This window comes from Schistocerca serialis, chromosome 8, assembly GCF_023864345.2.
Source record: "Schistocerca serialis cubense isolate TAMUIC-IGC-003099 chromosome 8, iqSchSeri2.2, whole genome shotgun sequence".
NCBI lineage: Eukaryota > Metazoa > Arthropoda > Insecta > Orthoptera > Acrididae > Schistocerca > Schistocerca serialis.
Window position 1 is genome coordinate 384,497,969 of NC_064645.1, and position 14,943 is coordinate 384,512,911.

The window sequence follows — 14,943 nt, forward strand, 5'->3', positions numbered from 1 at the left end:
GGTAGGTGGCGCCGAAACCACATCGGCCGATGCCCGAGTATCCACTGTGTTTACAAACGCGAACTGCGACGTGACTATAGCGCGCCTTCGTGGTAAGGCCGGTATTACACTATCAAATTTCTTTGTCAAAGATTTGATCAAAGATGTGATCCAATATTCCGTCCAATATATTGGACAAAGATCTTTGACGTAGCGCTACGAGGGGTATTACACTGTCATCAAATTTTTCGTCAAAGTTCAAGATGGCTGACAACAACTTGTTATTAACCGCAGCAGTTCTACGTACTCCAATTGCATTGTGTGCACATGCGGAAAAGAAGTGGGGGGAGAAAATGGAACCATACATACGAGGTTGACAGTCTTAAAAGTCCTGGGATTACAACTTGATAATAAATTCAGTTGGGAGGAGCACACCACAGAACTGCAGAACGCCTTAACAAATCTGTATTTGCAATTCGAGTGTTAGCAGACATAGGCAACATAAAAATGAAAAAGCTTGCATACTTTCATTGTCATATGGGATAATATTTTGGGGTAAATCTTGAAGTCAAACAAAAGTTTCCAAGGTCCAAAAGCGTGTAATACGTATTATTTGTGGAGTAAATTCACGGACCTCCTGCAGAAACCTCTTCAAAGAACTGGGTACTTCAGATTCTTGCATTGGTACGGGGGAAAATAAGAAAGAAAATGAAACTTGGCGGGCCAGAAGTACAGTGAGACTGTCATTTGGACGTACGAGATTTGCAGGTTAGCTTTTTTGTTTTGTATTTCATGCCTAGATACTTCCGTAGAGATATTGTTGCATGTGGATCATTATATGTAATGATTATTACAATACATGCAACGATATGTTTGTACAGTTATCTAGGCATGAGAAACAAACAAAAAAAACTATAACTCTCGTAGGCCCAAATGACAGTCTCACTATACTTCCGGCTCGCAGGTTAACTACTGCCTCTCAGTATATTTACTTCTTAATAAAATTTGTCGTAAATAATATATCTCTTTTTCCAACAAACAACTCAGTTCATACATACAATACCAGGAACAAAAATGATCTGCACAAGGACTTAAAAACACTTACTTCAGTTCAAAAAGGGGTCCACTACTCAGGAACACTCATCTTCAATAATTTGCCAGGAAACATAAAAAATTTAGTTAGAAATAAAGATCAGTTTAAAAGGAGCCTGAAAGACTTACTACTGGCAAACTCCTTCTACTCCATTGGCGAAATTTTTAATAGAAACAAATGATGTATTTATTCATACTATTAGTATTTTTATTTCAGCTTAAAAAAAATCGACATGTTCCACATCCACGAGGATCTCCTCAGCACGGATCTATGTAACGAAAAACTAATCTAATCTGGGTGAAGCCGTGGGTTTTACGACGACACGATAAAAGCATTCAACAAAACTTGTTACGTGAGCTTACAGTGGAAGACGTCAAGTCGTACATCAATTACTTAAGAATGGATGAGCATACATTTCTGTATGTGCTCAATGAAGTGTATCCTCATATCACAAAGCACAATTTTCACTTAAGAACTGCTACATCTTCAGAAGACAGGCTCACTATAACACTCCGATTCCTTGCTACAGGAGAGGGTTATGTTATGTTAGGTTACGTTAGGTCAGGTTAGGTCTCCAATCTTCTTAATCTATTTTATTATTCAGGGTGCCTCACGTTGTAAAGCGCCTGATAAGCTTCAGACATCTCTATTAATTCTGTAGTTGTCGGCACACACCAATTGTATTTACCGGCAATGGTTATAAAAACACTACAGACGACAGAACGCTGCAGCGATGCTAGCGCTCCGCGTGGTAACATATCGCATTGCAGTGAACAGAAGACAAGCGATTTCTTTGATTAAATATACGGCCTCGGCCTAGATTTGATCAAATATTGGACGACATTTGTCAAAGATCCCTATTACACTATCAAATATCTTTGACAAAGATATTGGACAAAGATATTGGACAAAGAAATTTGATAGTGTAATACCGGCCTAACCTGCTGAAAGATATACGTGCGCCTCCAGAGACACATGTCGATGTGAACACCTGAAGCATGTTTCTGTACCGTATAACAGCTCACGCTGAATATGCTGTCCCCACGACGTCTGAACATTTGTTATCAGACTCAATCCTAAGGTCATCGACCATCCACTTAGGGCATTTGTTTGCAACGCTGGATGGGCAGTAACCTAGGCTCTTACAAGGAGAGAACACCTACTCGTCGTCGCCGAATTCGTCCAAATTCGTGGTACATGTGGACGTGGTGAGTCATGAAAGTGCCCCAAGTGGGAACTTCAGATGGCCAAGCGTTTAAGAAATAAAAGGAGTTTTGATAAGGATCTATCACCATGTGAACCTTATCAACTGTCCCTGTGGAAACGAGTTTTGGAAGCGGTGTTTGGCTCAGCGGTAAGGAAACAGCTTCGTATTGGAAGGGTGACGGGTTCGACTCCTCCCAGCGGCAAGCATTATTGTGTTCCTCGGCATACTTCAAAGTCTTTTAATTTTTCTCTCTCTGATCTCTCTTTCCGTTTCCAAATTCCTCCTTGATTTCCTTTACTACTTGCTCAAAGTACAGATTAATTAACGCCGGAGAGCTCCGTAATGCCTCTGCGTTTAAGAAATCATTCACGCAGGAGAATCGTACAAACATACTCTCATTTGACCATCGCACAAGAGTACCGTACGGACGACGTAGTAGTAAGCATCCCTGCCGCAGAGGAACAACTGAGAGATTTAAAAAGAAAAAAAATCGACAGGTCCGGATGGAGTCCCAATTCGCTTTTACAAAGAGTACTATACGGCACTGGCCTCTTACTTAGATTGCATTTATCGCGAATGTCTCGCGCAGCGCAAAGTCCCATGCGACTAGCAAGAAGCGCAGGTGAGTCCTGTATATATGAAGGACAAAAAATGGACTCGCAATATTACAAAATGGTTCAAATGGCTCTGAGCACTATGGGACTTAACATCTGTGGTCATCAGTCCCTAGAACTTAGAACTAATTAAACCTAACTAACCTAAGGACATCACACACATCCATGCCCGAGGCAGGATTCGAACGTGCGACCGTAGCGGTCGCGCGATTCCAGACTGAAGCGCCGAGAACCGCATGGCCACTGCGGCCGGCGCAATATTACAGATCAATATCCTTTACACCGGTTTGCTGCAGAATCCTTACGAATATTCTCAGTTCGAATATAATAAATGTTCTTGAGACCGAGAAGCTTGTGTCCACGAATCAGCATTGCTCCTCCGAAACTCAGCTTGCCCTTTTCTCATGTACGATCCTGCCTGAAAGGCAAAAGGCGGATTCAATATTCCTAGGTTTCCGTAAGGCATTTGACACGGTACGCCATTGCAGACTGTTGACAAAGGTACGAGCCATACGGAATAGATTCTCAGGTGAGTGATTGACTCGAAGCCGACCGCTGTGACCGAGTGGTTCTAGGCGCCAGAGCCATTTGAACCATTTTGTAATATTGCGAGTCCATTGTTTAAACTCTGTGGTCATCAGTCCCCTAGAACTTAGAACTACTTAAACCTAACTAAACTAAGGACATCACACACATCCATACCCGAGGCAGGATTCGAACCTGCGACCGTAGCAGTCACGCGGTGCCGGACTGAAGCGCCAAGAACCGCTCGGCCACCCTGGCCGGCAGATTAGTAGTGCCCTACTTGACACAGTCATGTCGTTTAAATACATGCCCGTAATGAAATTGAATGAGTATGTGAGGATTGTAGCAGGAAAGGCGAATGGTCGACTTCGGTTTATTGGGAGAATTCTAGGAAAGTGTGGTTCATGTGCAAAGAAGACCGTATATAGGATGCTTGTGCGACCCACTGTTGAATACTGCTCGAGTGTTTGGGATCCGCACCAGGTCGGATTTTTAAGGAATACACAGAAGGGATTCAGAGGCGGGCAGTTATATTTGTTACCGGTAGGTTCGATCCGGCCGCTGTGGCCGAGCGGTTATAGGCGCTTCAGTCAGGAACCGCGCTGCTGCTACGGTCGCAGGTTCGAATCCTGCCTTGGGCATAAATGTGTGTGATGTCCTTAGGTTAGTTGGGTTTAAGTAGTTCTAAGTTCTAGGGGACTGGTGATCTCAGATATTAAGTCCCATAGTGCTTAGAGGTATCTGAACCGTTTGGTAGGTTTGAACAGCATGTCAGTGTTACGGAGATGCTTCGGGGATTCAAATGGGAATCCCTGGACGGAAGGCGACGTTCTTTTCGAGGAACAGTACAGAGAAAATTTTGAGAACCGGCATCTGAAGCTGACCGCAGAAACGATCCTACTGCCGCTAACATACATTTTGCTTACGGACCATGAAGATAAGATACGAGAAATCAGGGCTCGTGCACATGCATATGGACAGTCGTTTTCCCTCGCTCTGTGTGCGAACGGTAAAGGACACGACTAGTAGTGCTATAGGATACCCTCCGCCATACACTGTACGGTGGTTTTTTGGAATATGTATGTACCAGGTGATCAAAAAGTCAGTATAAATTTGAAAACTGAATAAATCACGGAATAATGTAGATAGAGAGGTACAAATTGACACACATGCTTGGAATGACATGGGGCTTTATTAGAACCAAAAAATACAAAGTTCAAAAAATGTCGCACAGATGGCGCTTCATCTGATCAGAATAGCGATAATTAGCATAGCAAAGTAAGACAAAGCAAAGATGATGTTCTTTAAAGGAAATGCTCAATATGTCCACCACCATTCCTCAACAATAGCTGTAGTCGAGGAATAATGTTGTGAACAGCACTGTAAAGCATGTCCGAAGTTATGGTGAGGCATTGGCGTCGGATGTTGTCTTTCAGCATCCCTAGAGACGTCGGTCGATAACGATGCACTTGCGACTTCAGGTAACCCCAAAGCCAATAATCGCACGGACTGAGGTCTGGGGACCTGGGAGGCCAAGCATGACGAAAGTGGCGGCTGAGCACACGATCATCACCAAACGACGCGCGCGGGAGATCTTTCACGCGTCTGTCAATATGTTTTTTTTTTTTTTTTTTTTTTTTTTTGTTTCTAATAAAACCCTATGCCATTCGAAGCATGTGGGTCAATTTTTACCTCACTATCTACATTATTTCGTGGTTTATTAAGTTTTCAAATTTATACTGACTTTTTGATCACCCGGTATATGCAGAATGTTATGACAGAATGACAGCTAGTTTACGTAGATGGTGGTAATCGTGCGCAGCAGCAGGTTAAGTGGCGTGTAACGTTCGGTTTTGGAAGTCCCGCCGAGCTGGCTGGCAGGGAAAGTGAACAAAGGGCCAGAGCGGTGTGTGGCAGCTGAGAGCCCAGGCGGCCGGCCGCCGCCCGAACAGGTTTTCCGCCGGCTGACCTTCCGCGGCGTCTCAAGGCGACGGCCGGCCGGGCACGGGCGGTGGTGGTAGAGGCAGCGGCAGAGGCAGGGCGCGGCGTGGCGTGGCAGCGCCGTGCCATCCTGACACGTGACCCGGGCAGGGAGGCCGGCAGGCGGCCAGCGCGTGGCGAGCGCGCAGCACGCAGGACGGCCGGCGCGGCGCGGCGGGGGCGACACTCGACAAGGGCTCCAGTGGCACAGGGAAAATGTGACGAGACTTCTACGTCTGCTCACACACTGCTAACATTCTGCGCGCATTGTTGACGGAATCTGGAATGTTGTTCTTACTTACAAGCGGAGGCCACGACGTTTGGAACGCGGATTTACTGCAAACTTTGTACAATCGTAGTGCTCCGTGAGGGCAACAAAATGTGTAAGCAGTAGCGCGTTCTTCTCAAGCGTTATTGGGAAAATCGCAAGATAATTTCGCTCGTCGAATATACCGGGTGATCAAAAAGTCAGTATAAATTTGAAAACTGAATAAATCACGGAATAATGTAGATAGAGAGGTACAAATTGACACATACCCTTCCAATGACGTGGGGTTTTATTAGAACAAAAAAAAAAAAAAAACAAAGTTCACATAATGTCCGACAGATGGCGCTGGACAGCAGTGACTGCGCATGAGAATCGCGTATAAAAGGAGCTGTAATGTTACAGAATCGCATCATCCCCAGCCTGGTTGATAAACACCTGCTGGAACGTACGATCTTTATGCAGGATGGCGCTCCACACCATATTGCTAGACGCGTGAAAGATCTCTTGCGCGCGTCGTTTGGTGATGATCGTGTGCTCAGCCGCCACTTTCGTCATGCTTGGCCTCCCAGGTCCCCAGACCTCAGTCCGTGCGATTATTGGCTTTGGGGTTACCTGAAGTCGCAAGTGTATCGTGATCGAGCGACATCTCTAGGGATGCTGAAAGACAACGTCCGACGCCAATGTCTCACCACAACTCCGGAGATGCTTTACAGTGCTGTTCACATCATTATTCCTCAACTACAGCTATTGTTGAGGAATGATGGTGGACATGTTGAGCATTTCCTGTAAAGAACGTCATCTTTGTTTTGTCTTACTTTGTTATGCTAATTATTGCTATTCTGATCAGATGAAGCGCCATCTGTCGGACATTTTTTGAACTTCTGTATATTTTTGGTTCTAATAAATTCCCATGTCACTCCAAACATGTGCGTAAATTTCTACCTCTCTATCTACATTATTCCGTGGTTTATTAAGTTTTCAGATTTATACTGACTTTTTGATCATCCGGTATATCTGTGCGTGGCCATTTTAACCATGAAGCGGCTGCAGTCGAGTGGTGCCGGCACGGTAGCTCAGCGTGTTCGGTCAGAGCGTTAGTTACCCTTTATAATAAAAAAACTGCGCGAAAATACATTTTGTTCTACATTGTTCGCTGAATTTGTTCAGGGCGGAGTAAGATGACACGCTTTCAGTCTGTTCGTCCATCCGTTCGCTCAGTTTCTTTATTAGAAAGGGAAGCTAACGCGCTGACCCAACACGCTGAGCTACCGTGCTGTCACCACTCGGCTGCAGCCGCTTAATGGTTAAAATGGCCACGCACAGATATATATTCGACGACCGGAATTATCTTGCGATTTTCTCACAAGGGAACCTCGCCATCGCACCCCCCTCACATTTAGTTATAAGATGGCACAGAGGATAGGCCTTGAAAAACTAAACACAGATCGATCGAGAAAACAGGAAGAAGTTGTGTGGAACTATGAAAAAAATAAGCAAAATATACAAACTGAGTAGTCCATGAGCAAGATAGGCAACATCAAGGATAGTTTGAGCTCAGTAGCGCCGTGATTCCGTGGTTAGCGTGAGCAGCTGCGGAATGAGATGTCCTTGGTTCAAGTCTTCCCTCGAGTAAAAAAGTTTAATTTCTTTATTTTCGCAAAGTTATGATCTGTCCGTTCGTTCATTAACGCCTCTGCTCACTGTAATAAGTTTAGTGTCTGTGTTTTGCGACCGCACCGCAAAACCGTGCGACTAGTAGACGAAACGAAGCGCCTCTCCAATGGGAACCGAAAACATTATCCGCAAGATCATAGGTCAACCGACTCCTCCACAGGAAAACACGTCTGATATATTCTATACGACACTGGTGACGGCATGTGCGTCACGTGACAGGAATATGTTGTCGACCCACCTAACTTGTACACGTGGCGAATGGATAGAAAGATTCTTCTACCTTGCCCCATTTTGGTTTTCTCGTGGATGTGATAATCACTCCCAAAAAAGTGATGAAAACATAAGAGTTAGCCACATAAACTGCAAGAAATGAATGCAAAAGTTTTACAGTCGCACAGTTTTCCCTGTGCTCTGTGAGAACATGTTTTATCGTTTTCTAATTTTTCCGTGTGTAGCCCGTCAAATCCTGCATATGTCCAAGCAAATCTGAACATGTCCTGGAATTTTGAAGAGTGAAGTTGATTATGTGCGAGTGCCTGAACTTTGATAATTGTCTGAAAATAAAAAATTAAACTTTTCACTCGAGGGAAGACTTCAACCAAGGACCTCTCGTTCCGCAGCTGCTCACGCTAACCACAGGACCACGGCGATCCTTGATGTTGCCTATCTTGCGCATGGACTACTCAGTTTGCATATTTTGCTTATTTGTTTTCATAGTTCCACACAGCTTCTTCCTGTTTTCTCGATTGATGGTTCAAATGGCTCTGAGCACTATGGGACTCAACTTCTGAGGTCAGTCCCCTAGAACTTAGAACTACTTAAACCTAACTAACCTAAGGACATCACACACATCCATGCCCGAGGCAGGATTCGAACCTGCGACCGTAGCGGTCACGCGGTTCCAGACTGAAGCGCCTAGAACCGCACGGCCACACCGGCCGGCTTTCTCGATTGATCTGTGTTCAGTTTTTCAAGGCCTATCCACTGTGCCAACTTACAACTAAATCTGAGGGGGGTGCGATGGGGAGGTTCCCTTGTTAGTAAGCGATGTCCTTACTGATATATGTAATGGGTCACTGACACACGGTATTTTTTCAGACATTTTAAACCGTGCCGCTGCTAAACCTCTTCATACGAAAGACGACATGAACAGACTTAAACAATTACCCATCAGTTTTCTTACTGACGTCTTTTCCAGAATATTCGTGAAAGTCCTCACGAGTAGTCTCACATTTAACTGGAAATCACGGGCCTTTACTTAGCACATCACAGCTTGTATTCCAGAAGGGTTGAACAACCGATATTGCACGCATTTTCCTGTAGTTGTAACGACGGAGCGAAATACCCTCCGGAACGGTAAAGCAACTATGGACTATGAAACTTCCTGGCAGATTAAAACTGTGTGCCGGGCCGAAACTCGAACTCGGGACCTTTGCCTTTCACGGGAAAGTGCTCTACCAACTGAGCTACCCTAGCACGACTCACGCCCAGTCCTCACAGCTTTACTACTGCCAGTACCTCGTCTCCTACCTTCCAAACTTTACAGAAGCTCTCCTGCGAACCTTGCAGAACTAACACTCCTGAGTCGTGCTTGCATAGCTCAGTTGGTAGAGCACTTGCCCGCGAAAGGCAAAGGTCCCGAGTTCGAGTCTCGGCCCGGCGCGCAGTTTTAATTTGCCAGGAAGTTTCATATCAGCGCACACTCCGCTGCAGAGTGAAAATCTCATTCTGGAACTACGGACTATATAGCCACACAAGTTTCCCAGTTTGCCTTTACTGCCAGTTTAAGAAGATTCATTTTAATCCCTACATTTAATAACTAGTGTAAACGTAACGATCTTAAGCCAAAATACACAGATATAAAGATCAAAAACAGTTCGGAAGCAGCAAAAGTTGCTACATACGCTGCTACCAATACCTAGCTGAAACACGAAGTTACGTCGCTATTGACGAGAAAACACACACAATAAGCCTAGAATTAAAAAACAACCGCCTTCAGCCACAAATCGTGATTTTATTAAAATGCGCCTGAAGATGAGCCCCAGGGCTCGAAATGCATCGTGCATTTTAATACAATCACGATTTGTGGGTGGCCACGCGGTTTGAGGCGCCATGTCACGCGTTGCGCGGCCCCTCCCGCCGGAGTTCGAGTCCTCCGTGGGGCATGGGTGTGTGTGTGCTGTTCTTAGCATGAGTTAGTGTAAGTAGTGTGTAAGTCTAGGCACCGATGACCTCAGCAGTTTGGTCCCTTAGGAATTCACGACGCATTTGAACACTTTTGAACGATGTGTAGCTGAGGGCAACTGTCCTTTATTATTATGATAGTAAAACAGCCACGGAATAAACACTGCAAATAATGGATAAAAATCAAGAATTAAACGCTAACCAATTGCTAACGAACTGTTTTTCGAACTTAAAAATTACAGACCACTGATGATGCTTTACCTCAATAATACGAAAGGCGTCTGATGAGAAAAACACGCATTTCCTTGTAACGACGGATCGAAAATACCCTCAGGAATTGTACAGCAAGTACGGATAATATGGTCACACAAATGAAGAAGATCATAAGAAGTTTCGCACCACCACTTCATTTCGAAATTCATGATACAGAAAATAGAAAGTGGATCTAAGGCATGCGTATATATTCGTTTGCAATGTGCTCGGATCACCAAATTAAAAAAAATAAAAACAAAAACATTTGTGTAACGACAGAACCGTCAGTTTCCCATGGACGCTTTTCCTAGCATCCCCGAGGAGCGTCAGTACGTGGTGAAACATCCCCTTGCTCGGATGCAGGCTTGAATCCGTTGTGGTACACAGTCGACGCGATTATCAACCCTGCCCTGAGCCCAAATGACGCGATTCTACATGATTCGCGCAGAGTACGTGTCGTTGTCGAGGTCCAAAAACAGTTCGTTTCAGTCGATCCCACACAGGTTTGACTGGGTTCAGTCCGGGGAATAGCCAAGCCACTCCATTCTGATGATTCCAACATGTTCCAAGGAACGTGTACACGAGTACAGCACGATGAGTATGCGAGTTATCGTCCGTGAAGGTGAAACTGTCGCAAAACTGCTGCTGATAGGTCCCACTCTCGTTGCGGAACCTCGTTCCTGTACCGTAGAGCACTGAGATCGTCCTCAACAACAGCGAGCACGACCCAAGCTTCCCGTAAGCAGGTAGTCTTGGCAGGTATCAGGACCTAAGCCTCCCGAACAAGTAGTACTAGCAGGTAGTCGACCTGAGTTCTCCGTGCCTCCCCACAGTGCTAGTTTGCGAGCTCAGGTTTCAGTCTACCACTCTTGGCTTCGTAGTGACCATGCCCTCCCGCGTTATTGCAGTTACTGTGACTAGTACGGGAACGAAAATGTTACTGCAGAAAGGTTACGCTTTCGCACTGCAATAGTTGTTAAAAGATGGTGTAGCGCGATGTACGTCCAACACTAAGAATTGCAAAAGTTTTATTAAAACTTGCCTCCACTGAAGACATCTATGTGCTCCAGAGCCAAAACGACCACAACCACGCAGAAATAGATGATGGTAAAATGCATAGGAAGAAAACAGTTTGTGACCTGAAGAGAGGAAGGCTACAGAAAAATGTGGCAGACCATCAAAATTTATATATAATCAACTGAAAGGAGAACAAACGGAAGAGATAACCATCAAAGACGTTGACAGCTTTCGTAAATCCATTTACGAAGCTAGGCGGAAAATTCTGCCGAAATTACCTACCAGTATTCTAGGAGATTCACGTTGTTCTGAACACAATGAGTGTGAAAACTACAGATGGGGCGGGTTTATTGTGACATAATGATACTGATAAGAAGGTTGTACTATTCCGTGACGCTGAAAACCACAAAAATACTTCCGAAGTTCGACACAATATATTACGTTGATGGAACTTTCAAGTATTGCACAAAGTTTATTTGTCGGCAAAAATGAAATGATCGTTTGGTATTTATTGGTCGGGATATGCCCTTCGGGGTTCGGCCGCCGTATTGCAAGTCTTTTAAGTTGACGCCACTTCGGCGACGTGCCTGTCAATGATGATGAAGGACACACAACATCGAGTCCCCTGCCGGTAATCGAATCCGGGCCCCCTTGCGTGGTAAGCGGTAACGCTACCGCTGCACTACGGAGGCGGACTATTTGTCAGCAATTTACGATCCATGGGCTTGTTAATGGACATCTTTTTTCTTTGTTGAATGATAAGGCAACTTTATCGTATCATCATGTCTTTTCAACAGTTGTTGATAAATGGGGCATTATCTCCGTCAACAATGTCTTCAGACTCTGAGAAAAGCATTATGAAAGCTGGAAGTGAAGTGTGGACTGGTGTAATCTACGTAAGGATCTGAAGTTGTAAATTTACAACTCAGAGCTGATGGTAGAAGGACATGAATCAATAAACAAGGTCGGATGCTCCAAATTTTTGGGTGTACATACAGATGAAAACTTTAACTACACGAAATATATTGCTGAGCTGCTCAAACAATAAAGTTCAGCTACTTTTGATCTTCTCATGATTGCTAATACTGGAAACAAAGGAATATCAATCTCTTAACAATATTTTGCACATTTCCACTAAATAATGTATTAGGTAATACTTTTCTAGGTGGGCTCATCACTTAGAAAGGAAGTACTGATTGCACAAAGCGAGCAGCAAGAATAATATGAGGTGTTCACCCACAGTAGTCTTGTAGGTAACTCTTCGAGGAGTTAGACATTTTAACTGCACCTTCACAATACCTGCACTGCTGTGCAAAATTTGAGGGCGACTGTAACGTTCGCATGAGGTGTCAGTGCCAAGTAACGTAGCTCGATGAAACTTGGACAATACACAGAAAGAATTGTTGTAGCATAGAACAGAAGCTAGCAGAAATAAATACGGTACGAGAAGGATAGAGGGGGCACTTCTATTCAAAGACAGTAGTTACAATGAAGTCACCGCGATTCATGATAGTCCTCTGGACGTTACGAAAGTCGGGACATTGTTTTTAATAGGGCGTGTGATCGCCACGGACGGTAATGCATGCTCTGCAACGTGATCCCTCGCAAGATTGGTGAGGAGTTCTCGTAGTAGGGCGTTCCATTCCTCCAGCGGCGCGGTCGGCAACTGGGATTTAAATCGGGGTGACGGGCAGACCAACGCGTTCGCCGGATATCCTCTCACTCCAAAAAATGAAGTCGGCGCCGAATGCGCCCCTGAAAAGGCGCACATGGAGAAACAGTAGCGTCCCAATAACGTTTACGGGTGACTGTACAGCATTCACGGATTTGAAGGTCTCTAAGCCCATGTAACATTATGATTCCCCACATCATTACACATGGACCATCAAACCGATCGACAATGCAGTGCGTACCCTCATTTTACGAGAGGCGGGAACACGTAAGGCACCCAGGAACATCGTCGTACATGATCGCTTTGGTGGTCTAAGGGTTGTTGGTTGTGTGGGGAGGCGTAATGACGCGTGGGCGTAGAGACCTCCAAATCTCTGAACGCGGTACATTCGCCGGTCAACGTTACTTTGACTCTGTACCCCTTCCCCTTGTGCGCCTTTTCGGGGGAGTATTCGGCCCTAACTTCACTTTTAAGGGTGCAATGACAGACCGCACTGTACAGCCCAGGTTGAGGAGCTCTTGGAACGAAAGGATATTTGACGAACTGACTGCCGCCCGTTCCCCCGATCTAAATCCGATCGAGCACGTGTGGGTATAGACGGGAGTTGCAGTACATCCTCATGCACCACCGACCACCCATCGCTTGTCAACCTATTAAGAACGATGTCCTGCCTGTTGTAATGTCCAGGAGACCATCACGAATCGTGGCGACTTCAGTACGATTATGGTCTTTGAATAAATGTGTCTTTTCTGTTCGACTAATTGCGTATTTCTCTGAATTACTTTCTGTACTCTACTTCTGCAGTTGTTTCTACGTACGTTCCAAGTTTCATCGAGCTACGTTACTCGGCAGTGACACATCGTCCCTAAGTTTTGCATACCAGTGTATTCTCGCTAATGAAATTCGTCGCAGGTAATTTGAGAAACGCAGTGACATCCATACTTACAGCACTAGAAGAAAAAAGAAGGACCTTTATTACTCATTACTATAGCTGCCATGGACTCAGGAAGTAGTTCAAGACTCATTAACAGAATCTTTTGGTTATTTGCCCAATTAAAAAAAGTTCTGACAGACGGTAAACGAAGTTTTAAATCTAACCTAACACCATTTCTTCTGGACAACTAATTGCATTCAATAGACGAATTTTTATTCAAAAACTGGTAGCATGCAGAGAAAAGAAGTGGTGTTCAATGTGGATGCATGAAACTGACTCGTTTCACACCTTGTCGATAAAAAATCGTTCAAATGATCAATAGAACATGTAACTAACGAACTAAATAACTTAAGAGAAAGAAGTCGCGCACCCTTCTACCGGCAGAACATCGTAGGTTGCTGAAGCAGATAAGTGTACCAAGCGATTCACAATAAGAGCAAAATCATTCCCGTTTTAACCCTGGCAATGCCAGCGTATTTTCCATAACGCTTACTTCGTTAACTGTTGTTAATTTTTAATAACAAAATCTTTTTAAATAGATACTGATGCGTAAGTATTGTACTGAACCTGAAAATATCTTCTGGCACAATCTTAGCAATACCAACTTATTTTCCGTAATGCGTAGACAGTGGGAAGGGGTACTTCATGACCACAATAAAAAATTTAAAAAAATACAAATTTCGTTAATTATCGTTCAGTTTTATTCACAATACAGTTTTTTAAGATACTCTGACGTCTTTAAAGATAAATAGAGGTGTAAGTAGGTTCTGAACTTGCAAATACGAATATGTTTGTTGCGAGAAGCCACATTCAGTACTAGGACTTACGTTTTGGGATTACGTTCACCGAAAAATTTTTTAAAAAATTATTGCCGAATCTAGTATACGAAAATTTTAAAATATAAACTACATAGCTAGATTACAATATTTTCAAAAGGTGGGCATTAAGTACCGCAACCCTCCCCCTGGTGCTGTGAATGTTAAACAAAGGTCGTCAGGAAGATGGTCACATTTATCGCTGAGTCCACTTGTTGTAGAATTATGAATACATTTTGTTTCTCGCGCAATATGACAATTTTGGAGAACGAATATCTCGCCCGCAAATAACACGTGGACTAAGCAAACTGAATTTTGGCTCGCTCGATTGCTCCATGAGATCTAGTGTACCACGTACAACGGGGCTCAGGTTAATGTCATGTTCCTTGATTTCCAAAGGCATTGCATACAGTCGTTTAGTAACAAAATTCGGAATGCCCAAGTATCGGAACAAATTTGTATTTGAATTTGGGACCTATGTAACACGTCGTCCTTAACGCAATGAAGTCGACTGATGTAGTAAACGTATTTTCGAGAGTATGCAGAGGCAGTGTTATTGGGCTGCTACGGGGTCACAGTGTACACAAATGTTATAGTTGGTACTACGGGGTCACAGTGTACACAAATGTTGTAGTTGGTAACGTCGGAATCTCCGAAAGTCTGTTCGAAGACGATGCTCTTGCCGCTAGGTAAAGCGCAACGACAGAGGAGTGCAGCGAAATGGGTGAA

The 14,943-nt window shown here is 44.2% G+C and overlaps 1 protein-coding gene across 6 annotated transcripts in view; it reads right to left on the reverse strand.

The window, feature by feature from the left end:
- Window positions 1-14,943, reverse strand: part of LOC126416761 (LIM domain-binding protein 2) — a 793,447-nt gene that overhangs the window by 716,751 nt on the left and 61,753 nt on the right. The window lies entirely within an intron of this gene.